A 27811-nucleotide genomic window follows, 5' to 3' on the forward strand; every position below is an offset into this window, starting at 1 on the left:
TCCGCCAGCAATTCTTGCTGCCTACATCTATGTGCAGAGGTATGCATACTTTTTTCCCTGCTTATTTTCCCTTCAAATTCTTGGAAGCGCACAATTTATACAGGCAGAAGCTGGTTGCCTTTTACTTCTCCCACAAAACAAAAGGGGAAGAGAGAGACAGAGTTGCACATATAAAGAAAAAGCTCTAGAAGAACAACCTTACAGCTGACAGCTCAGACAGGGTCTCCCCCAGGGAAAGGAACACATTGTATTAACTGTGATACACTAAGGAGCCTTGCGCATACATCACTTTCCCAAATGTTTTTAAAAGTTCATTAACTTCCAGTGGAAAGTTGTGGCTGCATCAGTTGCCTTGGAGCCATTTTCGTCGACTCTTGGCCCTGGCTGGGGAATACTTTGTTGATTTAGACGGGTCTATTAGAAAGTGTAAGTCTGCTGGGATATATAAAAGGCAAAGCTTTACTCTCCTGAACATTTCCTTAGTGCAGCACTTTCAAAATGCACGGGAAGCAAGCTTTGAACGCCTTGCTGCTTTTTAACTGCTGGACTTCAGCTTGAATGTTTCAACTTGGTTAGTAACCTGTAAATGACACCAATAAAAAGGAATCTGAAAGAGGTGGGAGGAGAGCAAGAAACGGATGCGATACATCCAGCATTTCTACTGCTTAGAGCTTAGGGCTTTGGGCACGGGAACCGGAGGCTGAGACGTCGCACCTGGCCGCTTGCCTTGGTCCTCAGCAAAGTCATGGGGGTGACTGTTGTCTGCCTGCCTTTGGCTGGCTGGACCTGTTCTTGGAGGTGGCTCTCTCCGTATCACGATTTTAGGTGCCTTTTTAGGGAGATCTGGTTCATCAGTTAATTAGACACTTGGGTTAAGCAGACTAGTGCATCCTCTGACTCCCTGGTGCCTCATCTTTAAAATGGGCGCAGTAACTTTGCCCTTCGGCAAGTGGTGAGCTCAGGAGTAAATGAAGTGCAAGAGGGCCTGCCTGCCCCTGTGATAGGCAGGGCATGGCACATCCTTGCAGCTTTTGGGGAGACCAAAACCGACCCCTCTCCCATACCTCACCCACAAATAATTGTATTTTCTTTCCCCCCCCCCCCATTTTATTTTTCCTATTTTATTTTCATGGAACCTACCCAAAATTTTCTTCAGATGCTGTATTCTCCCTTCCTGTCTATTCTCTCTTCCTCCAATTTGGCAGTGGTAACATTAGGAAATGGAGCAGATATTAAAAAAAAAAGGAAGGAGATAGTCAAGCTGTCATCTTTATTTGAAACAAGAACAATACAAAATATTTGCTAAATGTATTTATCTCTTCTTCTTCTTCTTCTCAATCAGATCAAATATTGCTTGGAAGCCAAAGAGAAACTGCTGTATTTTTCTGGCTCTGACATATGTTGTATCCCGTTAAGCCTAATACATATTTATTTAAAATATTAATGCAGTTGACTGAGCGCTGCCTGCTGATAAGCATGTTCATTGGAGACTTTTGTGCACATTGTCTTCTGTTCCTCTCTGAGCCTTGCTCAGGGGCTTTGTTGGAAGGAGAAATATACTGGAGAGTAAAGGTTTGCTTCCTACCCTATAGGAATTTTTTAATTACCATTTTGACCGAGAACAAGTTTAACTGGCTCTTCAGCCACAGACTGTAAGGTCATTGCTATCACAAACCATAAAGAAGATACAAAAATGAGGTAATAAAGTATATGGGCTGTGTATGTCTGGCAATTTAACATTATTCTTGTAACCCTGTGAGTCACCTGTGACTAATTTAAAAATGCTGATGCACTTAGATGAAAGCCACAGTAAACCACCTAAATCAGAGTCTGAGAGCTGTAAACACTGGGGGTGGGGAGAAGGAAGGAGACGAGGAGCGGATCCAAGCTTTTATCTGAAAAGATGCAATCAAGATGTGCCTTCAGCCAGCGGTTCACGGATCCTGAGAAATTGCCTGCTTTGCACAAGCGTCCTAATGTGCTGTTTATCTGCCACATTCCTGTGTGGTGCCTGAGTGTTCTTCTGCCAGGGACAGGCGCTAAAGCAGGCTGACTTTGGAGGGGTTGTGGAGGAGAGCACCACCACCCCATTCTTGCTGGGTGGAAAAATCACTGCAGGACCCTTGTGGCCAGCTCCCATGCCGGGGACCATTGCTGGGCTGGTAATACCCAGTGCCGGAGCGTGGAGTGCTGAGCTGCGCATGGGTCAGCATCCGCCAGGAGGACAGCCACCGGCTGAAGCCGTTTGACCGTAAATGAAGGAATGGCCGGAGACGTGAGTAGCTAGCTCTGCGAAACTGCTTCCAGCCCCCTGTGCGGCTGAGGGGTGCTGCCTGCTTTGAAAGTGGAGTATCGCTCTTCTGCTTTTTCCCCCTGTCCTTCACTAGCAGCTGTTTATTTGTTTTTCAGCAGCCAGTACCAAGGGGCTGGAGGTGGAGGAGCCCTTTCCTGTGGGTAGGCAGTATCTTCAGGCTGGATCCCTGAAGGGGTGAATGTCATTTGGCACTGGCTGCACGGCATCCCTTGGGTCCTCCTTGCCCCTTCTGCCGCGGGGACCGAGCCCTCAGACAGCTCACGAAGTCATTCCTTCGTGATAAAGCTGGTGCAGATCAGTTCGGCCCTGACCCTGTTTGCCCAGTCCTCCCCCCGAGGTGTATGTCCGCGCTCCTTGCCTGGCAGAGCGTCAGACAAACAACTCACCCTGGGGTGGGCTGGTTCAGGGAACTAAACCAGCAGGAAACTATTTGCTTGTTTGGGAAGTTTCCTGCTGGCTTAGCTCTCTGAAGTAGCTCCCCATGGGGTGAGGGCACGTGTTTTGAGAGGGAAATGGGGATGTCCAGCCAGGCTCCGGGCATTGAGTGAGATCTGTGGTGGTGCCAGACATCTCCCTGACATCTGGGAGACACTATCCTCTCTTCTCCACGGGGGAAGCAACAAGACATTTTGCCAGACAGTGCTAAATATTTTGTTTCTGTGCTGAACGGGCCTCCTGAGGCATCAGAGGGGCATTTTTGGCTATAACACTTCAGTTATTTTCTACCCTGAAACTCAAGATTTCCAAGGATAGATGTCATTTTCAGCGTAGCTCTCATCTGAAGGCAGACATCTCCCATAATATCATAACTTTAGCTTTGTCATTTGGATCCAGCTGAGAGGAACCCCATTCTGGAGCTTTTCTTGGGGGAAAATGAGGTGAGTTTCTGCCAAAGAAAGAAGGCTAGGAAAGGAAAGCAGATATATAATCATGGGGGCTGGGGAAATGAAGGAAATAGTGATGGTCGATAGATATTGATCCTCCTCTTCTGTGCACTCAGTCGCTGCAGGATGGAGAAGAAAAGTCTATTGTTCATTCTAGGAAGGTGCAGAAGGCGGGTTGTGCTCAGCGGCCCGAGGAACAGACGGGCCAGAGGTGTCCTTTTCGTGCTGTGTCTGGCGCAGCAGAGGGCTGACCCACAGCTGGAGCGGGTGAGTGCTGAGGAAGGGACGTTCCCATGCTGCACAGCAAGAAAACCATGTTCTTGGTGCCCTGTAACACCCTTCCCCATAGCATGGGGCCCAAAGCATTGCTGATAACCAAGAGCCAAGAGGGGAGTCTCCGAAAGGTAACCTCAAGCAGCGTTACCCAGGCATTGTGTGACTGACAGGGTTGCCCAGCCCCCCAGGGCACGTGCCCTGTGATTTTGGAGGCCAGGCCGTGTTGGCTGGAGGTAATGGTGCAGGTTTTCCACGATCACCTTCACCCTGCAGATGCATCTGCCCCAGCTGTGCCCTGTGTAGAGCAGGATGCACAAGCCAGGGGGTTTCCGGCAGAAGGAAAGTGGGAGAAGCTTGCAGGACTGCCCCCAGGAGATGTGAAGGGCTGAAGGACAATACAGACGAGATGCTGGAGGATGAGCCATCAAGGTTTCTCCAGAAGACCTATCAGGACAAGTACGAGAACACTGGACCTCTGTTAGAGGTCCTCCTGGTCTCTGCGGACAGGGCTATCACCTGAATAAGACATCCTCTCTTATTCACTCCTTTGACACAGCCATGAGGCAGCCCAATCCATCATGCTGCCTCTGGACGGGGGATCTGGAAATGCCAGTTCCACTCCCGGCTCTGACACCGGCCTCTGGTATGACCTAGGGTGAGTCATTTCACCTCTCCATGCTTCTGTTTCTACTCAGTGCTTCTCCTCCTCTGCTGATCGTGCGTGCCCTTTGCTGGCAGTGCTGCCTCTTGCGTGCTTGTTCAACACGTAGCACAACGGGCCACTGCAACCCACTGTGACCTTCAGCCTCCACTGCAATGCAAGTAGTAAGGACTTGTCTCAGGCAGCCTTTACAGGAAAGGCCGTGGTATCAAACATGCAAGTTTATTATTTTAATACCGTCCCTGGAAATGGGATTTCTGTCAATGGAAGCAGTTGCAGCATCTCAGTTTCATTCTGATACAGTGTGAAAAAGGTGACTTGGGAGCAAGCATACTTGAATGTCTTCACAGAATAATAAAATCTGGCATAAGCTAGACAGGTCTGAGGGAAAGATTTCAACATTTTTGACATAAATGGTAACATTTTCAGCTAAAACATCAACAATTTACAAATGGTGGTTTGGAGAAAAAAAAGAACAAGATGTTTCCTTTGACTTTTCTTGGTGAAAAACAGGAGAATGTCATTGAAAGTCATGTTTCTGAGCCAAAAATTATATTCTGATAGAATCCCATATTTCAATAAGAAATATCTCTTGGTTGTAAGGCATTGACCTGTTCTGTTCCTCCCTGAACCCAATGAGAAGTTCTGTGCAAAAACAGAGGAAGAGACACTATGCCTATTCCAAGCAGCTTCCTACCATGCAGGCAAATTCTTATCTCTTGCTTTTGATTTCTTTGCTCTGCAACAGGCATTTTGAGAAATGGAAGCAAAGCCTAGGAGCAAAATTGCCCTGTATGTGCCTTTCTGACATGTAATCAATTGTCTGCTCCCTGACTATGGACAAGCTGCTTTAATATGTCCATGAAGTCCTTCACTTTATCGGGCAGGGCAGTAGCATCTCTGAAATTTAGAGCTGGCCAGCAATAATAGAGGGAAACAAAGCAAATGAATATAGCCACCCTTCCCCAAAGTAACTCATTGTTCAGTCTGTATTCATAGAAGAGCCTTGTGTTGTGTTTTTCAGTCTCTGGCTAGCTTGCAAACTGTTTCCTAGAGTTTACTCAAAATGTGTGAAGAGTGGAATTTGGTTAGGGAAAAGGTTAGGCAGTGCTTAGTAATGAGGTGCTACTGAATAGTATTTTTTGGCAGAAATTTTGGAAGAAAACCTAACAAAACGAGGGGCCGAGTCCTTTTCTTTTCATTAGATCAGTGACTGCCTGAATCATCCATAAGCATTTAACAGCCTGATTCTATGGGTAGCTGTGATACAGACACCACCTGGTTCAAAGGAAGAGCACTTGGGAGTCCTTGTTTATCTTATTAAAGCATGCCTGAGATGCTCTCATAGACCTGTCAGGAAAAACCTTCCTAGGGCACAAACACAGACCTGATCTAACCTTGGAGTTTTAAAACATTCATTCAAGTAGAATTAAATTGCAACAGCTCTAATGTGCTTTGTGAGCCTCTTGTTTGAAATCCAAGCTGGGGAGCACTTTGCACAGGTTTATATCCATGGCCAACATGCACAGACTGAGCTTGGCTGAAGCAAACCAGCAGGAGACCTGGAGAGGGTGGACATCAGGCAGCTTGGTAGGACCCCTTCAAATTCCTTCTAGCATGGCTTTGGGTGGAAAGGCCGTGGCGGGAGGACAGCAGTGTTTGAGGTGGCCTAAGACACAAGCTTATTCCGGTTTCTTCTCATCCTGTCTCCAAATCCGCAGTCTGCCATAGGAACGATCAGTTTCTCCTTTGAAAATGATGAGAAGCAGCCAAACTGTTTCCCTGTTCTTCCCTTTAACAATGGTAATTAGACAGCATTTCTCTGCTGTGCTTTTTATTCTTTGTTCCTTTGTTTCTTCCCCTGCTCCCCCTTCATTTGTGTGTTTCAAGGAGACTAGCTGGAGAGGCTATTTCACCAAAGGAGGTGAGCTGGAGACCTCACCCATGCAAACTTTCCTTTGCAAGAGACCCCAGTGCAGCTGGAGTTCTGACTAGATTAAAGAAATATATTATGGGGATTTTTTAATTTCCCTGTGTGGAGCCAGGAGATGAAGCGCCACCACAAGAGGAGTTTGCCAGGGGCAGTGAGTAGATGAGAATGTCAAGTCCAGTGAGAAACTACTCAGAAGTACTAGAGTAGCATTTTTATTCGAAAGGAGTTCTCATCTTCAGCATTCACGGCTCTAGGCTCTGAGCTGGAGTATAAAATGAGATCCCCAGGGTCCTACCAACAGGACAACATCTAAAGAGTCCCACTCAATTACCATCTTAAGGCTGTTGTCATTCCCAATCTTATTGCATTCTCTGGCGTGACAGGAATGAAACATTAGGATGTGAGTACCTCCCCATGCGGTGCATTAATTGAAGCTGTGCATTGGGCTCTGCTGCCAGGTGGTAGGCAGCTGCTGTAAGGGGCTGGTGAGGAGCAGCTTGAGCTGCCGGATGGCGGGATGCTGCATGACAGTCCCTGCCTTCATGCACACTTCTGTTACTGACTGGTCCCTGCAGACCTGTGTCATTTCCCATCACCTGTGCTGTGGGCCCCCCTCCAGGGCTGGAAAAAATAGCGTTGGCACATTTAGGACCAGATAGTGTAAAATGACGGGAAAACATGGAAGAGTAATCCTGCACTGGTGGGGAGATTGCATGTGTGAGCTAATCCTCTGGTTCCTCTGAGATTACTCTGCTGCTGGGTATTCAGCTTCTGGAAGCTGCTGCTATTGCAGTCCTCTTCCTGCTCAGCTCACTGTGTTATCCATCATCTTTGGGCAGCTACAGCAACATATGCAAAAGGTTTTTTCTCTTAGGCCCTGAGTTTGTAGCACTTTGCTTTTCACAACCATCACCTTCTTGATGGAAAATATTTTTCAGAAGCAGTGACATAACTCAGATCCTAAATGCCATTTCCCAGTGGAACTTGGGAGCCTACACATCACTTCAGGCAGAATTCAGAGGGAATTAGTTTTGTCTGGGCCCTCGTCAGAAGGGCTGGACATCACCACAGTCCTTGCACGCAAGGCTGCCATGGCCAGCTCTAGATCTGTGCAAGGGCACAGCCAACAGGATCCAGTGGTTGTGATTTAGATTGCATGAATCTGAGACAATCACTCACGAAAATAACATTTAAGAGCCAAAGTCATGAAGTGCGCATTTTACCCAGGTAGTTCCAGCATCAATGGCTTCAGATTTATGAGAAATAGAAAGTCAATGTCATTTCTTCCCATTCTCTTTGCTGCACTAAGAGCATCGCCATGTCGGATGTACTGAGATTAATATCCTAGCAGACATCCTAGAAGAATCCCCAGGTGAATAAGTCCAAAATAGAGCAAAGAACTATGCCAGAGGGTTTTCATATGTTTTCAACTCATGATATCTTCTAATTGTTCAGTGAAAAAATTTAGCTTTCAAAACATTAAGGGAGTTACATTTTTAGTATTCTCTATCACATATATAAATATAGATATAAATAAATAAATAAATAAATATAAATATAAATATAAATATAAATATAAATATAAATATATATATATATGCATGCATATGTCTCTAAATGTCTGTTTGTCCTGATGATTTTGACCAAATTTGGCAGAAGAGTTCCATAGTCTCCTCCTAAATGTTCTGAGAAGAAGAAAGCCTGAAATGTGCTTTCCCACCTTACTGTCGCTAGAGGATCCACATGGATGAGGCTCCTAATGCATGCCCCGAAGTGGGACCAACACTCACCTTTTCAAATATGCATCTTTCAAGCTTACCTCCTTCTGCACCAAAATCCTGGCACACAGATGCATAGGAAACCAGGATTCCTCAATTTCCACATCCTGCCAGACCTTCAGGGTGTGTCTAACAGTTGGGATATTTGAAACCCAAGATGACCTAACGGCTCAAACCTCTGTCACACGACAAAATGTCAGAGTGCTTTGATGTTGCTCCATCCTTCTCATTGCACTGGTTAACCTGAATTATCTTGTTTGAGAATGATGCCTTTTATCTGGTTGTCACACGCATGCTTACTGTGAAAAATAGCAAACCCTAAGACTCGCTAAGATTTCTCTAGTAAAAAAGTAAAGGCCTTTGATGAGAATTTAGGAAGGTCACTTATCTTAATTTTCCAGAGGTGACAGTGTGCATTCAGAGGGCCCACTGGAAAAATATGCTTGGCAGGCACCCATAAAGGCAGAGAACTAAGGGAAACAGAGCAGCTAAGGAGAGAAGAGAGAGTTTCTGGGGAAAGACAAGAAGGGGCCAGGTGCGTCTTCACTGCGCAGTCCCTCCCCTTCAGGACCGGCACTGCAGTTGAACCTAAGGGTCTCTCCTTAAAGCAGCAAACAGGCTGAGAACTGGAAGGGTATGAATGAGGCCGTGGTCGAATTGTCAGGCTACTTCCACAGCTTGGTGTCACAGGTACCTCACTGTTGATGAGCACTGTGAGCAGCCGTTCCTTCACCAGACCCTTCTTGACGTGGCTCCTGTGCCCTTACTATCGTCTTATGGCTCCATCACTGGTTGGTTCCTGAGTGTTGGGCTAGTACAAAGCTTTTGGATGGTTAAGCGCTTCAGGAAGGAGTGAGACCAGCTCCAGCAGCACTGTGCAATTCCCAGCCGGCAGAGTGACCCCAGCGCTAACCAGCACAGACATCTTGCATCCGTTACACCCACCATGAGAGACTTCAAACACAACCAGAACAAGTCTTTCCTCACATAAAACCTACTCTGGTGGGCTCTGTTTGGTAGAGATGGTGCAATTGTAAGAATCACAGCAGAAGACCCCAGGCAGAAGTAACCCTCAGTTCTAAACCCCCACTTCTAAATAAATCCACTATCTCTTCCTACAGCTGGTGGGACCTGACATGGGACCTGCCAGCATTTATGCAAGGGCTGCAGATAGCATGGCATGACATGCACCTCTAGACAGTACACAGACAGTGAGTGGGTGCGGTGGATGGAAGGAGGAGTCATGCAATGAAGAATATTTCCAGGTTGTCTGTTCCTGCAGGTGGGGAAGAGGGTGCTGCTGAAGGCAGGATGGGTATCCTTTGCTTGCCATCCTTGTTGGCATATTGTGGATGTGTTCACAGCTGTTTTCCCTTTTCCCTTGCGAAAGCTCCAGCTCCAGCACTCAGGAGAAGTGCACTCTCCTAGGGAGGTTATTGGAAATCTTAGGGAAGGGACTGGACATGGCCATGCCTGCTGCTCTAAGAAGAGGCACACAGCAATGTGATCCCAGCCTGTGTCACTACCAGTAACATGTGGTCACATAAGCCAAACTGCTTTTGTTCATAACAGGCCTCTACTTGCTGGCTCCAGAAGCTCCCTTGCACTGACTGGTGTGTAAGGAGGCCCCCTTCACCTCTCCCTCCACCCCCCCCCCCGCCCCAGCCCTCCCCTCGCTTCCCCCCTTCGAGACGTCACAGACAAAGAGACGTTTCCACCAGAACAGTCTCTTGTCTGCTCTCTCATGGTCTCTGTAGGACCCTAATAGATACCAGCTCCTTCGGTCCCAGGAGAAAAATGCCAGCCCCGTGGGGATAATGCAAAGACCGTGGGGTTGACCCCAGGTGGCAAAAGGATCTGGGGACTCTTTGCTCCAGGATGCTGTCTTTCCCATCCCTGCATCTCTTCTCCCTCATCCCCACGGCAAGCTGTGGTCCTTCCCAGCAGTGCAGGATTCTCAAAGCAAAACAATTTGAGTTTCTTTTTCTCTCCCAATCAAAGGACTGCCGTGCACACGTACTCTCACAGCAGAGTGCCCTGTCGAAGGCTGCTTGGCTCTAGCCGTAAAGCAATTTAGCAGTCTGCCATCTTAAACCATCTAATGACAACTCTTCAAGCAATTGGAAAATTGCTGCCTTCAGTAAACTCTCCAGCTGAATGAGAGCCGCCGTGTGGCTCCTTCAACCTCTTGGCAGGGCTTGGTGCTCACAAGAAAAGTCAGGCTGCTCTCCCTGTGCCTGGCATGGCATTAACTCAAAGGCAGGATGCAAAGAGTGGATTGAAGAACGTCCGAGGTTACATCTGTGCTCTTAAATAAAACAGGCTGGGGCTCGCTCCCTGGCATGGGCACTAACCGGCACAGTTTGCATGTCCAGCATGACTCTTCCTCCTCAGAACAGGGTGGCTGCATTCAAACTGCCCATCAGGGAGGTGTCCTTGGCCCACACGTTGGACTGCGCTTGGGCTCTGAGTGAGTGCTTGGTGGCCAGGGACTGTGCCTGGTTTGGCGGTTTGCAAGGCATGTCAGTCCTATGTCCTGGTTTACCAAAGCAGGTGACGTCTGGGTGTCTACACGCTGGCTCTCATGGTCTACCATGTTTGGTGTGTGCAGATGTGGCTCCCTGCTGCTCTGCCGGAGGAGGGGGCCAAGCAGTACATGTGGGTTACCTAACGTTTGCCTTGTGTGGAGGTCCCAGTTGAGGTGATAGGGCTATGCGAATGCATGGGAAGGATGTATCCTGCCCTTGCCATCGAAGCGGTAGGAAGGAGTAAAAGGGTATGAGAGAGGCCACGACACAAGTGGGGAAATGAGAACTGGGGGATCCAGCAGCTCCTCAGATCTGAGTAACTGCATCTGACCACATAGCTGACCCGCTTCGAGCAGGACACTGAACAGCCACTTCTAGCCTGAACAATCCTGTGATCCTATAGACCGGAATAGGAGGGGGGTCCCATGCCTGGACCCACCCAGCAGTGAGGTCATGGCACTCTCAGCTCAGAGAATAGGTTGTCTGTGGGATCAGATCTTTGTCTGACAAGGCCACCTGAATGGCCACAGACTTGTTTCTCCACACCCTCCATGACAGCATTGCTGAATGTTGTCATTTTGATATGGAAACACAGCACCTTGTAAATTAGCCAGAAATTTCTCACTCCCCTACAGTCAACTATATGTCAGCTAACATATATACATATATGTATACATATATGTATACATATATACATATATACAGCTAACTATATGTCTTTCAAAAAAACCTTTTCTTATGTCTGAGGTGCTGGTTTATGTCTTTTCCTCTGTCATCAATGACGAGAAATCAGTTTCTGATTTTGAAACCAATTTTTTCTCCTAAACTGCTTAAGAGCAAATGCGCAGCATAAAAAATAACATGGAATCTGAACGATAAAATCAGTATGACTGATATCTCACAGAAAAAAAGAGCCTTTTTGTGTAAATATTGTTGGATTGTTATGGATCAGAAAGCATCCGTGGATTCTTTATCCTGTATGGACAGTCCGTAGAAATACACATACACACAGTGGGCTACAAACTCACTGTACGTGGTTATGAAAGCTAGGATTTGGGTCTCAACCCACCTCTTGTTGAAGCTGTTAAAAACTCTCACCTGACAGGATTGTGATCCTCTGTCACTATCAAGATGGACCAAAGTCAGAGAAAGGCTTTGCAGTCATCGGCTGCCTGTTAAGACAGAGAAAGAAGAGCAGAGCTGGAGATCCTGGATACCTGACCGGGTAGACCCGTGGCCAACGTTTGGAGTGAGCTGGAAGAGTACGTTACGTGGCCATAAGGGGCTGAGTTATGCTTTGCTAAGAGCTGGAGGCTGGCTGAGGAGAGATGGGGCAGGCAAGGCCAGGGTTATCTCATCTCAAAGGAAGCTGTCAGTGAAGCTGTCAGAGTACACACACTTCCCAAAAGTAGGCTAAATCTGGCCAAAGAGATTATGTTTTTTGACACATCCAAACCTGTCTAGGAAGCTGACAGCATTCTTGCCTGAGGAAAGAAAAAACGGATAAAAGACACAGTACATTATGAAGGCGTCCAGGGGTTCTTGGGAAGACAGGAGCGATGTGAGGGTGAGGTTTCAGCACTTGGCTGAGATGAAGGTGGCTGCTCTGCTGCACCACTTGCCATGCTTTTGGGCCGATCCCAGCATGGCCTGGCAGTCCCTTGCTGCATCACCCCAGCCACGCAGAAAATCATCCTCATTGTTGGGACTGGAAGCATATTTCCAGGGCTCAGAGTGGTCACATCCTTCCCCCAAACAGCCAGGGCTAGCCCTGGAAAAAGGGAGCTGGAAGAGTGGGACATCTCCTACCTTGAGCTGGGGAAGCTGGACGCAGAGCTAAAACCAGAGCAGAGATCACACCTGGGTGGCACAAGTGGTGTGTGGAGAATCTGTTCTGGCAGGTTGGTTTAGCTGAAGATAATGAGGATAAACTCAGCAGAGCTCCACACAAGAAGAGAGGAGAGGACAGAGCAGAAATGATGTTGATTGCCGATGGCTTGGTGCACTCACAAATCCACCCAAAGTACCTCGACCAAAGCACCTCACCTCCACCGGTGTATGTCAGGATTGACTTCTTGTATACAGGCCCCCGGTCTGCCAGGGGTGCAAACCCATTGGGTAGCACCCCTCCCGCCACGGCAGCCCTCTTCACGCTGGGTGGAGGGTTCCTGCAGGCCACCGCAGCCAGAGCCCGAGGCCTGAGCCCAAGGGTGGTTTTGGCTCCAGCTCGGCCTGCTCTGGCTTGGACTCCACCAGGCGAATTCCTGGCCTGATACTGTAGCCAGATGATCTTGCAATTTGGGAAGCCAGTTGATTGCACAGCCCCACTCGAGTGTTATCTCCCGAGCCAGCTCTAGGGACGAGCAGAAACTGAAGCTGGGCCAAGGCCAGCGAGACCAGCATTGGGCTGAGTGTGCATCTCTGCAACACTTGGAGCTTTGGCTTTTATCTGTATTTCTTTATAGCTTATCATGTTTGCACTAGGGTTCCACAGATAACAATCTATTAACAGTAAAGTGAATTAGATCACTGCCTGGTTATTTCACTCAGCTGAGGCCAAGCTGCTCTTGTCCATTCAGGAAATTTGTGTTCCTTTATTCTCTCTGTGCATGAAAGCATGTCACTCTAATTACCTCCCGTCTAATTCAGCCTGAGCAACTCCGAAATGTTTGCAAGGCAGGAGGGGAGCTATAACCTCATTAGAGCACGTTATCGTATGAGATCAGACACTGGCTGGGGCTTATTGTGATGAGCCGTTCACAGATGTTTTCTGTTGAAACTACAAAAGGGGAAGAGGACGCTGAAGGCAGAGTTGCGGGGACTTAAAATAACCCACTCCAGCAGCAAGTATCGCAGGCAGGTGCACAACATCGCTGGCTGCTCTTCGCTCAGTCTGCGAGGAAAGCCGGGGAGAGCTGGCCTGATGCGTGCCGGGACACAACACCCTTGTCGCCAGTCAATAACAGATAACAACTTTGAGACGCTGTGGTTTAATACTCTTGAAATGGCCCGTTCCTCCTCAAACCTCTGCAACGAGGCAACATTTTTCAAATGCTTAAGTGGATGCGTGCCAAAGCAAACAGACCCTTTCTGGAGGCAGGTAAACTCCTGGCCCAGCAGTGAGTGGAACGGGCCGATGGAGAGCAGCAGGATGGGTTTGGGGTGTGAAGGAGCCTCGCTCTTATGTGCTGATCCCTTTCCTGACATGTCTGGGGTATCCCATCAGGAACTGCCTAGCAAGTTATTTTATTTTTTTTCCCCCTATTTCATGGGGGAAAATGAGTGCAGCTCACCCGCTGTATGGGTGCTTTCAACTTATAAGCAGTGCATTTTCTTGTGTGTAGACAGCCATGAGCATTTAAGAAACTCCACTGAGCAGCTTCCAGATGAACCTAAATCTCTTTATCTGTGTCAGAATAAACCTAAATGATCCCTTTTATTATTAGCTGCTGGAGAAGAACTGAAGCCATTAATGTTTAATAAAGCCTGTGCCCATAAGCAGCTAACGGCTGCTGTGCGTGCCAGGCCCATCTGGCAAAGGCCCATATCCTACCCTGCCATGAGTACCTAGGCAGATTCTGGCAATTCGTTGATGAAAGTAATTTAATGGAAGCTTAACCTAAGTCACCAGCACAGAAATGTGCCCAGGGAAGAAGGTTGCTAGGAGCAAAGGTGTTAACATAGAGCCCTTCCAGCCGTGGTCTCCCTCTCCTTCCCAGCCCAGCAGCATTGTCTCCCCTAATTGGTGAAACTGAAGACCTACTGGTCTTGGTCTTGGTGGCTGTGTAGTTCCTAGGACCTCCTCCTCCATGCAGGCTCAGTCTACAGGCAACAGCAGTGAGATCATTTTCAAAGAGCCCGTGCAGATCTCTTGAGCCTGAGGAAGTCTCCATGCGGTTCAGCCTCATCCTCTGCTCCTAAGCTGTGGTAACAGTTTTTCGTGGTTTCTGTCCTGTCTGGTCTTGATGTTACGGTCCTGAACCCAGAGGAAAGTCACAGCCTTGGACCTCCAAGAGTAGGTAGATGTCTCATCGCTGGGGGAACAGACAAGCGTGGACTCCCCTTGATCGTCACCATCAGACCTAGTGTGACCTGGTATGGTCCCAACATTTCATACAGCCAGCCCACACCCTACGGCACTAGCGCGTGGGTCTTCCCATACTGGCCATTCAAGGAAAGTCATGAGGTCATGAGAAGTCATGACGAAAGTCATGAGGCTTGGCTACAATATTTAACATTGGCACTCCTAACCCTGTCCTGTAAGAGGTGCTATTACACTCGCACCATACCTCATACCTGCCTCAGACCTGTGGTGGGGCTGCCCCACACAGAGCTGCTACAAATCAAAACGTCACCTGCTCACCAATTCAGCAGCTTTTTAACTTAATACCCATTTTGACCCCTGATCTTTGTGAAGGTGGCTGAACCTAAGGCAAACAAAGCCAGCATACGCTGACACAAACACCAAGTCTCTTCCTCATCCCCATTCAGGTGTACCGTGACGTGGTTTCACTCTCAGTGAATGCTGAAGTGAAATGCTGAAGGTCCTGATCCAAAGCCCTCTGAAATCAAAGGAAGGTTTGGCATTTTTTCCACCCCCCCTTGACTTCTATTGCTTTTGATGACACTGATATACAGCAATTGCTAGCGAGTGAGAGCTGATCAGAATTGGGTGGCAGCCAGACAGTCTAGCCGAGCATCCACACACAGAGACATGCTTTAGCAACGCTTTCAGACAGATTTGGCTTCAAACCAGAGGTCTCATTCATCTCTTGACCATAGTCCAAGCTGAAGTCCTGGCTCTAAACACACCTAAAAATTGAGGAACAAAGCACAGAGCATGATAAACCAACCTACCAGCTGCTGTGCCTTTGTGTACACCCATTCCCCTCTGACAGAGGTATGCAGGGGACACCAATGATAAAGTCACAGGCAACTTTCTGCCTGAGCTGTGGTACATATTGGCGAAGACACCATCTTCTACCAGCAGTTTTCTCCCTTAGAAACCTCTGGGCCAGTTGCCACAGTTTCAAATTTGGAGCCAGTCACAAGATTGGTTTAATATTCAGGTAATGATCTTCTCTACCAGTATGGCTCAAGGGTTTTTCTAGCATTCTGGGTGCGGGGGGCTACAGTTTTCATCTTTCTCTTGAGGCCAGGAAAGCCAGTATAGGTTTGGATTTTTTTTTTTTTTTGTTTCCTTTCTTTTTTAACGAAAGCTGAATTTTCCACTGGATACTTTGCCTTTAGGCCTAAGTAAACCCCCAGATGCTGGGAAAGCTGGCAACACAGCTTCTGGCACCATAGGCCCAAGTGCCTCAGAGATGGCGAAGCTAATGAGGCCTTGGGATAGAGGATGGTCAGACTTGAGCTGGAGCAGGCACGTAGGTCTTAACCCCGAGAACCGAGTAGAAATCATCCAACTGCTTCCTGCTGTGGTGTGTGGAAAGCTGAGGGGTCCACTATCTTCCAGGACAGCTGCTGTGCCTGCTCACACATCAATATATACGATAAATACAAGCGTTAGAGGAGCATGGGCCCAGGGGAGTGTCATGCACCCGTGACCTCTGCAGGAGGATGGTATTTGGAGCAGAACAGGAAAGGCTGTGCACGTGTGCGCAAGCACCCACACCCCCACACACTGGCAGTGAGCAGAGAGCTGCTTCAACACAGGAAAAGAGAGAAGTCTGCTCTGATGGACATATCAAAGCCCAGAAATGGGTGAGGGAGAATTCCCAGAGGCAGGACAAAAGGTGACTTTTGCAGCAGCAGAGTCACTGGGTCTGTCCCATTCCCTCAGTCTCTGTGCTGGCTGGCTAAGATGTTGCAAAGCTGTCTTCCCATCTAGCGCTCTTGCACTGCTTCAGCCCAGCACGTGTACAGGACGGGTTCCAGCAACAGAGAGCCAAGAGACGTTTGCAAATACGAGGCTTAAAAAAAAGCTAACCCTCTCCCAAACTCCTCTGGCCACTCCGGGAGCAGAGGCCACAAGGTGATGGAGGACAGATGGCAAGGAGGGCAAAAGCCTGTTTAACCCAGGGGAGCCAAGTGAAACGCAAGGGTGCTGAAGGCATGTCCCTCTTACAGTTGTGGAGTGATTTATTGAAAGCTTAAACAAGGAATTGCCTGGCACTTTTTGTTTCCGTGGTACCATAAAAAATGGATGGGAAGTGACTGGGCTGTCTTGTAGTTTGAATGTTTCATTGGCATGTCATGGAAATCTCCAGAGGATGCCTTGAGGGCATGAGAACTGGCTGATGGAATGTGCTAGTTTGTTAATTTAATAGGGTACAGCGTTTTCCCTTAACACCGCACATGCAAATCAGGGTGGTGAATCAGGTCAGCGCCTCTCCCCCATGCTGGGAGTGCTGGGACCCTGATCTCAGGAGGCATCTCCTATGGGATGCTGAGATCCCCCAGCCCTGCTTGCAGCACCCAGCCGGATCAGCCTGTGAGAGAGGTTTTCAACTCCAAAGTACGTAGAGGGAAATGAGAAGCAGTATTTCTGTGGTGTAAAAGCCAGTCTGAATAATGCGATAGTATGCAAGGCAATACCAGCTCAGCTGTCTGTGAGGGAACAGATCAATGTATATATTGATAGGAGTATAAAAAAGTGCAAGAGGTATGTGGTTCATTGGGGACTTTATCAATGAATCCTTCCAGACTATTAAGGAAAAGTTCTAAAAGATTTATGTTGGATTAGTAAAATTACTGTAGTATTTTTAAACCAAGCTACAGAATTCTATGGTCAGGGCATGATTTTCTCTTGAAGGGCAAAAGATGGACTTACAAATTCCACAGAAACAATCTTATTCTCTAGTAAATTCTATTTACAATTTTAGAGTCCTTTCTATAAATCTTTATTATTTTGATCTCCATCAAATTCCCTCAATGTTCCCAAATGGAAACTGACAAAACTTACATAAATATTATGTGTGAATGCATGCACGTGTGTGTGAATGCATCCTAAAATTCAATGAACAGATCTTTGCCTCGCTTGTTACTAGAGGTGAGTCCAGTTCTTCCACAGAGCTGAATGACTTAAGTCCCATTCTGGGAAGGGTTCAGTCCTGTCACAGATACTGCTTCTTCAGGGGACAGACATAATCCGAAACTAATTGAACTCAGTGGAGCTCTGCTCATTTAGACCAGCCAAATACATTTGAGCTAGCTGAGTTACCCCGTCCTGTTTCCCTGATGCTGCCAGGACAGTATCCCAGCTGTAGCTTTGCTCTGAAATACCAGGGACATCTGGAATCTGTGTCCCTGAGCGAGTATCATCGCGCACTTCCTGAGGCTTAAGCGGCCATCCTGCAAGGTTGTAGGGTGCCACCGAGCATGGGCTTCATGTCAGCAGCTTCCTTGTGTGGTGGTGGTGGGGACCCCCAATGCTGGCAGTGACGTGCTTTGACTGTTCATCTGATGGCTTTCCACTAGTGTTCATTTCCCAGAGTGCATGGTTTGGTTTCAGGTTCTTTGCCCTACGCCGGATCCCAACTGCTCCACCAGATAGGGAAGAAATTGCCATTAAGCTGCAGAGGTAACCTCTCATGGTACTTTTGTTTTGTGGCGAGGAGGACATAGTGAGGGAAATTACTAGCTTCTATTGAAATCTCAGTGCCTGATCCTGTAATTGATATGTGGGCAAAGCTCCCTTTGAAATCAGGTGGGCTTTTGTTTCCAGCTGTACAAAAGCATACGCCTTGTGGATCCATAAACAGATTTTTTTTTTTTTTGAACTCCATCAACCTTCTCTCTGTCACTCCATCTGTTCCCAAAAGAAGTCGGGGGGGATAAACATGAAGTGAAAATGTTTTCTGGAAAAAAAAGGGAAGTATGGTCATGAAAATCTGACTGAAGTTCATTCCCAAACTATTCAGTACCAGCTGCACAGCAGGAGAGTGGATCCAAGTGGACAGTTGCAGCAGTCGTGTTTGATCTCCCAGGGAACTGCACCAGTGCCAATTCCTGCAGCAGTACCAGTAGCTTGCAGCTAAACAAGACTGCTCCTCAGAGGTGGACTGGTCTTAATATAATGACTAGATGATGAAGAACCTACCACACCCCTTTCTAACCAGTGATTAAGTAAGTCCCTTTGGTGCAGCATTTACCTCATCTGACCTCCAGCCTGTGCTTCCCTACGGCTACATCTATATTGCAGTGGGTAACTGTGGGCTTGACTTTGCAGAGCTGAGTATCTCTGTTCCTCCTGGCTGCTGAGGGAGATGTCTCCATCCTGTGCCCAAGTTTTCCAGCCTAAGCAGCCATGTGCCTGCTCCATAATTTTTGTCTAAGCCTAGAAGGAAGGTCAGGCTTCACCTACAGCAAGAACTACCTGATGCTTCTGCTCAGAGCACAGGGATCTGGGTTCCTCTCACTACGCAGTCCATCTGTCTGGAAATTAGCTCCATTCCTGTTTCAGAAGACTAATCCCTTAACAAAGCCCTCCTTCATGTGAGGAAGACCAGTGGGATGAGGACTCCATCTGAACATTTTACCTGACACTTCTGTGGGGCTTGAAAATTAAGTTCTGGTAGTACTTCAAAACATCTGCATTTCTCCTCACTTCCTTCTTTCAGCCCTAAGCAGGAGTACCAAGGTGAAGAAACAGGTCATTTCTGGGGTATTTCCAACCCCAGCTAAAACCAGGACACGCGAAAGCCCAGGCTGAACTGCAAATGGACATCCAGACCGTGCAAAGCCTATTCAGACCTGAACCAACTGCCTGATACTTTTGGAGTTCCTCTGACATTCTTCCTACTCAAGGATGACAATCTGCTTAGGGACAGGGACCATCTATCTGGAATGGAGTATGGATATAAGCAAATAGATTTCAAATCATCCTGCCAGCCACCTTTCAGTGACCCCAGGATGTTTCATACAGGCTGTAAAATAAGAGCAGTTAGCCTGACATGTTGTTCCAGCTACTGCTCCCTCAGATACCTGTGTAAAGCTTTTTCTGGCCTGTTTGCGCTATGTTCTTGTGCATTAAGTGGAGATGGAAGCACAAATCTATAAAGGTGTTGTTATGGCAGCTCTTTCAGCAGCATCACTGCAGCATGATTGTATTACAGCCCTTAGCATACTATGAGCAAGAAGCTTCAGTACAGCCATGGAGACAGATGGCTAAAGTAACTGAAAAACCTAGCTGCATCAAACATGCTATCCAGCAAGTACTCATCAGGATCCTACGGAAAGTGCAGCCAATCTGCACCTGCAAGTCCATACATATGTCCCATCAAGCATTCTCATCCATTTCCTTAGAGTGACAGCAAATCCACAGCCATCTTTTCTCCCGTGTTCACGTCTCTTCCAGAGTGTTTAAGAAGGATGTATGGCATCCTGCTGCTAACCATTCCCATAATGTGTCCTGCTCAGCATCCTCCCCAATATACATCACTGACCTCTGCTGTATGATGGATACCAGACCAAAGGAATTAACCATTCTTCTGTTCTTACTTAGTTAGGAAGCAATAACCTTTCAGTGCTCCCTAATGTACCAGATATGTCAGAGCATCCCACTGTGACTTCAAAGGAATGTCATAGGAATAGGAAGCACAGAAGCAGCAGCGAGGCAATTAATGATACGATCTTGTAGAGCAGTTCCCCTCTTCCACTTCCTAATGCCACTTAGTGTGTTTCCATTAATGTTAAACCATGTGTTAAAAGTGATTGGACATTGAGAAATGAAGTCTCTCCTAGAAAGAACTGGATACCGCTGTACTGTGAATTTACAGCAAAGTCAGGCAGAAGAGCAGAAACCAGCACTAGGACAGGATCTGAAACCTGCAGAGGGTTCCCTTTGGGGAACGAGCAGCAGTATAACCAACTTTCCTCTTGCATGAATATCTCCCACCCAACTCAGTTTACCTGATCTTAATTACAAGAGGAGCAAACGCTCTGCCTGGGATCCTGCTCTTGCTATGCAGTCAAGGCCATTGGCAAGACAAACGTGCACAGTTCCATGAGCAATGGAAAAAAAATAAAGTCTGATTTGCCTTAAATATTACCCATAACAAAAAACACAGTTTCTCTCTGGCAAGAGAGAGTCTACTAGTTCAGGGTCTGTGTGGCCATCACCTGAACAAATACTGTGTGCTCTGCTGACAGGGGAAATACAGGGATGATTTATGCTGCAAGGGACCTATTTGCAGGCCCTTCTAAGCCCTTCCAAGCTCCTGCCCTGCCACGCTGCACTGCTGCTTTATGCCTAGTGCGTGTTCCCCTTTCATCATGTCTAGGAGCATTTCAGTGCGTCTTTCTCTAGGAGGAGATTTCACCTGACACCTCAACAAGCTAAAGTGGGGCAGGGAAGAGGACAGGACCCACCTCAGCTGTCTCGCTGTCATGCCCTGGGTTTGGCCTAACAGCCAAGCAGTGACCGATAGGAACGTCACAGCGCAGGAATGCCCAGGCAGCGGTGGCGATGGCCTTGCCTGGGGTGAAGTCTGGGCCTCACGCTCACTTTTGTGAATCACTTTGATATTGGCTTAAATATCTCTGGGGACACATTGCTCCCCGTATGACGTGAAAAGGTGGAATGATCAGTGCCTGGTTGGTTATGGGCAGCCGGTTCCTCCTTGTGCGGCTGCACTTGCCTGGATGGAGGATGTTCTCCTACTGTCTGTGGGAAGGGAGTGAGGAGTGAGACCTAATTACAACAGTCACATCCAGACTGTGTTAGTCCATTTAGACCGAGGATCTGAACTCATGCCGGCATTAGCAGTACGCAAAACCTAGAAGCCTGCTTCCACTGCCTGCCTTTCTCTGTTATTTATTGCTCTGATGTATAAAGGCTCTACAGGCTTTAAGCAGACAAGGAAAAATCTGGCCAGCAAGCCACTGCACAGGGTGAATGTAACTGGGGCAGTAAAGCACCTTCGCGCTTCCCCTGGGGCAGAGGGTTGGCGACGGTGGGAACAGGTCCCTGCGTCGCATGTTGGGGCAGAGAACGCCGATTCCTTCTGTGGGAGCCCTTGTATTTCTGTGCAAAAAACAACCCGAAGGGTTTGTTTGCAGAAAAAAGGAGAAAAGGATTATCTTCCTCCCTCCTCGTGGCTTTTTTTCCGAAAGTGCTTCAGGGCAGGAGCTGCCTGGTTGTTTGTACTCCAGCTCAAAGGGTGCCGGAGGTCTGCTGCTCCTCGCCGGGGCAGCACAGCAGCTGCTACGTTAGCAGGGCCTGTTTGACCGTTTTCTCCGTCTGTTCCATGCAGGCAGCCCTGAATCCAACATCGAGCCAGCAACAGTGCCTGCTTGCAAGTGGGAAGGAAGAGAAGATGGAGTGGGGGAAGAAATGGAGGAAGATTTCTCTCTGGAAGAGAAACTGTAAACAAGAAAGGTGCATTTCCCCCGAAGCCTTTTTTGCCAGCATGCAGGAGGCAAAGCTCTTTCTCCTCCTTGTGCAGGTGTTCAGTGAGTCTCACGGCTCACACAACAGATTTCGGCTTGTGGCTCCTTCTGCTCATCTCCTTTTTCTCCCTAATGTGCCCTCCATACTCAGCTTTTCATTTTTTGCGTCTCCGTCTCTAATTATCTTTTCTCTCCTGCTGCTTCTGATGAATTGCTCCAGTTTTTCATATCTTTGGGGCTCTGCAGCTTCTTGGGGAGCTAGGCTAGAGAGTTATATTTTTCATCCCTCTCAGTCATTACAAAAGACAGTCCTCTCAGATGAGGACGTTCATTAAACTGATTTGGGAAGCTTGGTCTGTCTTCACTGTGTGTGTTTGCGTAAGCATGGAGAAAGTAATTAAAATGCACAGGAAATGGAGACCGGAATTACAAGAAAGGCTGGCCCTAACCTTAGGGATATGGGGGTAAGGTACTCATTTTGTTTTTAATGGGCATCTCCATCACTGGAATCATAAGACACGGATGTGAGTTTCCTTTCCTCCTTCACTCCAGTGTCTTTGCACATGTGAAAAGGGTGTGTGAAAGACACAGGTGATGATTACCTGCATGCAGAACTGTGTCCCCTAAACTCCTCAGTTTACTGGAAGATCCTGACCTGTAACAAATCATTAATGCAGATACGGTGGGGGAAGTAAGGGTACTTATTTGCCCTCTGTATTTGGAAGTCTTTACGATTCCCAGGTCCCAACTTCTCTCTGCAGCCAGGCAAGCTTGAAAAATATTTTTTAACACAAAAGCTGAGATTAATCTGACTCCAGAAGATGATGGTTTAAGGGAGAGAAGTATGTAGAATATGAAAAACACAGAGATAACAGTGCCAGGATTGGCTTTTTATGCTGCTAATGGGGCAAGCAAACAATCTAGGAGATATATATTGCAAGGAGAGGGCAAGGAGTGGGGTGGTTTCAGTGGGGAGGTCAGCTCACAATGAAAGCATAGCTCTGGGGGCCGTGAAATCTCAGTCCTTTTTTTCACCTCTTCCACAGCCCCTCTAAGTCAGGAGTAAGTTACCTCCTCCTTATGCTTGTCCTCAGTAAAAGTCTGTTATCACTTTTACTCATTGTCTTCTTCATTTATTGACCTTGAAATGCCTCAAGGCAGGGCCTGCTTTTGCTGTGTGCGGTTCCTGATACCCAGCAGGCCCAAATGAGCCTTTGAGCGGCGCTGCGACTGCTTCGAAGCTATGCAGTAGCTAGTAGCAGAAAATTTGGTTTGTTCAGATGCCTCTGAGGTCTCTGCTTGCTCTCCGAGTGGAAATGGCCATTGTTTAAACAAGGCTGTGGTAGGCAAGCAAGGCCCAGGAGGCAGGACACATTCAGTCCGGCCTGATGCCACTCTAATGTGCCTAATTGGCTTGGAGCTTGTGTCTGCAGGTGAGCAGCTCTGCAGACATGTGCCTAGCAGAAGAAGCACGTTCGCTTCAAGGCTCTGCAAATAAATTGGCTGCCTTGGGCAGAGTTTCAGGCTGACGCTGAGATATGAAGCCAGAGCAACCTGAGGTATGCTTTGGAGATTCATGGCCTGCTGAAGACCATGAAAAGGATTCTACTGGCTAGAATCTCATGGTTCCTGCTCTGTAATGCAGCTGCCCTTCACCGTTTCTGACTGTGAAGGTTTTCCATTAGACCAGCATTGCTGCCTCTCCCCTTTGCCAGACCCTTGCAGCAGCCATAGATACTACTAGACCTGGCTGTGGCCAGCAGGTAGGATCCCAGAGCAGAGGAGAGGCATTGGTGGGGCACTGCGAAGAGTCAAAAAGATCAAGTTTCTTTCTCAGTGTGACTTCGTGTGTTTTGCATCAGCCCTTTTGGCTGGGACCCCCTTGCTGATGAAGTCACAGCAGTGCACTATCACTATCCCTGCATGCTCTGCATGTGCCTCCCTCAAATATCAGAGGTAGACTTTGAGAGCGGGATTCAGCTGACTGTATATAGACAGCTACACATCAGGCTAATCAGTGGAAACACAGTAAGCAGTGTCCAGGGTTCATCTCTTCCTAAAAGAGACATCTCCTTGGGGTTGGAGATCTTCTCCATCCATATAGGGTGTATAGATCATGCCCGCTAAATGCCTCACACTCTGTGTTGCCTATTAAGGCAGCTGGGATGACTGGCTCATATGGAGACATCGAAGCTGAAGGTGTCTAAAGTTAGGCTGCCTTACAGGGTAGGCAAGATATTGGGGTCTGAAATGGCAAGGCTGGGCTTGTAGAGCAGCTGTTTTGAGACCCTGCAGCAACGGGAACCCCTAAGCAGGCAAGTACAGTGCAACATGCACAAATGCTCCTTTTCCAGCTCCTTTCTCTCTCCTTGAGAGAGAAAACGTGTGTGTGCGTATGAGAAAGAGAGAGCAAGAGCCAGAAAGAGATACATGGCAAGAGGGAGGGTGGGAAGCAGGAAGGGATGATTTAGTACTGTTCACAAGGTATGTCCTGTACTTGCCTCTTCTCCAAGGTCTTGGCACCAGCACATTTCTCTGCAGAGGAGCCAGAGGTGCGTTCCTCCAAAGTGATACTCTATCAAACAGGAAAGCCATTTACTTTCTGCTGGCTCTGCAGATTTTCAGTGCCTGCAACTGCAGACCTAAAAGTTTATCTTAGCAGAGGAATTTATATGGGGCTGTGAGATGGGCTCGTGTTATATGGCTCTAAGTAGTTACACGAAGCCTCTGTGGGCTAATAAAACGGTATTAATTGTATTGCTAAGGTTGCATTTTAAACATTAAATTATGGATGCCTTGATAGCGTCGTGAAAGCCAGCATCTTGACATGACCTAACCATTATCTATGGAAATGGCTAAAATGCCTTTTTACAATATACTCTGGCTGATTTAACTCTTTGAGGCGACTCGTCACATTAAATTATTTCCTCAGGCAGAGGGAGAGCAGGGACACTTTTCCTCTCTCTTTCCCCATCGCCAGCATCCCTGCTCTTTTCTTGCATTGTTCCCCAACTACCTTTTACCTGTCCAGCATCATTTAGCCCAGAAATAGCAGGTATTACATCACAATTTCTGCTTCTGTGATCTGAATGAAGTGTCAGAAAAAATTGTTTGGCTGGGTGTCAGCCGCTTCTTTCCTCTTCCACTAGTTTAAAGGGGATGTTGCTTTAAAAATGGGGAAAGGAGGCCTTGGTTCTCCTGCTTAGTTCATTGACAGTGGGGTAAAATCACCCTGAGACCACTGTGTACCCCGAGGCATTTCCCAGGGAAGCGCAGAATGATTGCTCCCATTATACAGCTGGAGAAAGGAAGAGTTGGTTTTCTGATCACAGGCTACATTTGCTGCCTTGACTTTATTTCCTCTGACTCTAAAGGGAGCCTGGGGATGAGCTCTGAGGTGGCCAGCAACATTTAGCCAGATGAACGCATGAAAAACGGCATGTTTGATGTCAGGATCAGACTGTCATAGACACCCTGAGCCCCAAACCAACGATCTCCTGGTGCCCAGGCCCAGGCCCAGGCATGTACTAAGAGTCCCGTAAAAGGAGGAGGTTTGCAAGCATCCTTCCTCTTCTCCTCCACCTTCACCTATGGGGCAAAGATGCTGATGCCACCCTTCTCTTGCTAGATGCAGCTCCCTTTTCCCCTTACCTGTCTGACACATTGTGGCCAGGCAGGGAACTTGTTTTTCGTTCCATAGCAGCTGTCTTCTGAGCCCTAAACCTATCCTGGGTGGTTTTGGGGAACTGACATTCCCCCAAGAGCTACTGTCTGGGAGTGGGATCCAGACTAGACAGGGAGTCAGGGCCAGCTTGTTCTCTCTCCATCCCTGACCCTGTCCCAGGTCTCTTTGAGCCATGGTCCACAAGCACTGTTCCTCTTTCAAGTACGGGTGTAAAAATTTAGGTGCCTAAATCCTCCCTATCCTGTGGGACTGGAGAGAATGGCCTGAATTTCAAAGTCACTTAGCACCCAGGTGGTCGACTGGCAGTAGTGGGATAAAGCCTCAAGGTCTTCTGTGAGTTATGGTTTAATGTTCTTTGACAGTACATTCTTCAGAGGGGAATGGGATTTGTGGGATAAGGCGTAGTGCTGGGAATCGGGGGATCCAGCGTAGTTCATCACCTGGTGGTGATGGACTTCATCTCGTGATTTTGAGGAAACTCAGTCTAGGAAATAGGTGATACCTGGGAAACTCAATATCAAGTGATGTGAGGTCTATGCATAGAAAGCAAAGGGAAAGGGCCAAGAATAATCCATAGAGCCATTTTATGCTTGGTTCAGGCAGGTACTTCACACGCTCTTCCCCATTTTGTCCCAGGTGCAAAATATCACCATGCATTGGCATCTCTGATGGTGCAAAACAGAGGCCAGGCAAGGCTACCCTGGACACAGCTGCCAAGGAAACCCCCAACATACCGTGGGGGCTGCGCAAGGTCTGTAGGTCTGACAGCCTTGGCTCTCAGCCCGAGGAGGAAACCAGAGGGGGAATTCACTGGCCCCTGCTAATCTAATTAGAGGGGTCAGCCCCAACGGCCAATTCTAACACAGCAAATGTCAGCAGCAACTCTTCCCTCAGTGGCTGTTTGAGGGTAGGGGGCAGAGCTGGCAGCGAAGCCCTTCAGGGCTGAAAACCACGTGTGCTGCTGAGAAGAAAACTAATAAGACTAATAAGAATTTAGGCTCAGTTGTTTGTTTGTTTGCTTGTTTATTTTAAAGGGGATTTGTAAATTCACCTTGTAATCTGAGAAGTTTACAGTGAAGGTGTCTTGACTAGCTCAGGAGTAGGTATCCCCACTGTGTCAGATGAGCCGCACCCTGAATTCCTCTATCCCCTGCATTGCCTACCCTGATGTTTTCCCTGTTTATTTTTTCCAGCAGCAAGACGCAGGTCCCTGACGGATTCTGTGGTGGGAGACTGCCCGATGGCGTGCTCCCAGGCGGCCCCCAGCTGTGCGAGGTGCAGCTGGCTGGTGGGGCAGCCGTGGGAGACCTCGCAGCGCCTGGCGTCCCACGCTTGACTTGTGAGACTTGGCAGCTCAGTGTTTGCAAAGCTGGAGCTCTGCTGCTCTGATGTTTCCCCTGATGACACCGGTGGAGCAGATAGTGTCCCTGTGCAATGCTGCTCTGGGCTCTGCGGGGTCTCCATGAGCCATGGGATCTCGTCCCTGCCCCGTCACTGCTTCTTCAGCCCCTCTACGCTCAGGGAAAGCATGCACGCATTGGCAAATGCGTAGCCGAAATGCAGAGCTCTGCTGCACACTCCGTGTCGATGGCTCACGCGGTGCACGCATCTTCTGCCCACAGTGGTTGTGTGAAAACCCTAGTCAGAATTAAACAAAATAGATAAAAGGCTAAATGCCTGCTGTGTGGTGACCTTGAATTTTATACTAATAAGGCCACTTGATTTTTATTTTTTTTCCAAAGGAAAAAAACCCCTTTTATAGGTTGCAGTCCCCTGACAGCATTTTGACATTAGAGACCCATCATGCTTCTTGTGTTATGGAGTGCTAATTTATCTTAGAAGCCAGGAGCAGCTGCTCATGTTACAAGTGGGAATTTCTTCTCTTTATTTTCCTGGATATTGCTCTCCTGAACTTTGGTTCAAGGGTTGATTTAAGTGGATCTGCATTACAGGCTGATGAGATATTTCCAGTGAATGAAATAACTAAATGTGGCATGTTTAATGTCTTTGGTGGATCCAGCTCACTAGTCAGTTCTGACCACTTTAATAAGCCCTACTTTGCAGAGCTTAAAATCTGAGGGCTGGGTTTACATGCTATAAAGTGCACCCAGTGATGTTATGCTGACAAAAAATATAGATATGAATCTAATCATACCTATGCTCCTGGCAGCCCCCAAAGATCCCTGTCACCAAGTAGGTGCTCTAGGAAGCCGAACTGTGACACGAGTTAGCCCAGAAGAGAAGACTCCTAGAAATAGGGCATGAGTGCCTCACAAAGTCAATAGTCACTCGAAAATGAAAAGGAAAAAGTGACTGGAAATCCTGCCACAAATATGCAGAGGAGAAGTTATGGGACAGTGCTTTGTACAACTTTTAAACTTGATTAAAAAGTTTAAGAAGGTC

General features: G+C 47.7%; 1 long non-coding RNA gene across 1 annotated transcript; it reads left to right on the forward strand.

Annotated features, from left to right (window-relative positions):
• Positions 1-1887: 1887 nt before the first annotated feature.
• LOC138066265 (uncharacterized) lies at positions 1888-27811 on the forward strand. Its single transcript, XR_011139507.1, has 3 exons — positions 1888-2275; positions 21588-21712; positions 26602-27811. It is a non-coding gene; the product is annotated as an uncharacterized lncRNA (long non-coding RNA).

This window comes from Struthio camelus, chromosome 2 (genome assembly GCF_040807025.1).
Source record: "Struthio camelus isolate bStrCam1 chromosome 2, bStrCam1.hap1, whole genome shotgun sequence".
Classification (NCBI taxonomy): domain Eukaryota; kingdom Metazoa; phylum Chordata; class Aves; order Struthioniformes; family Struthionidae; genus Struthio; species Struthio camelus.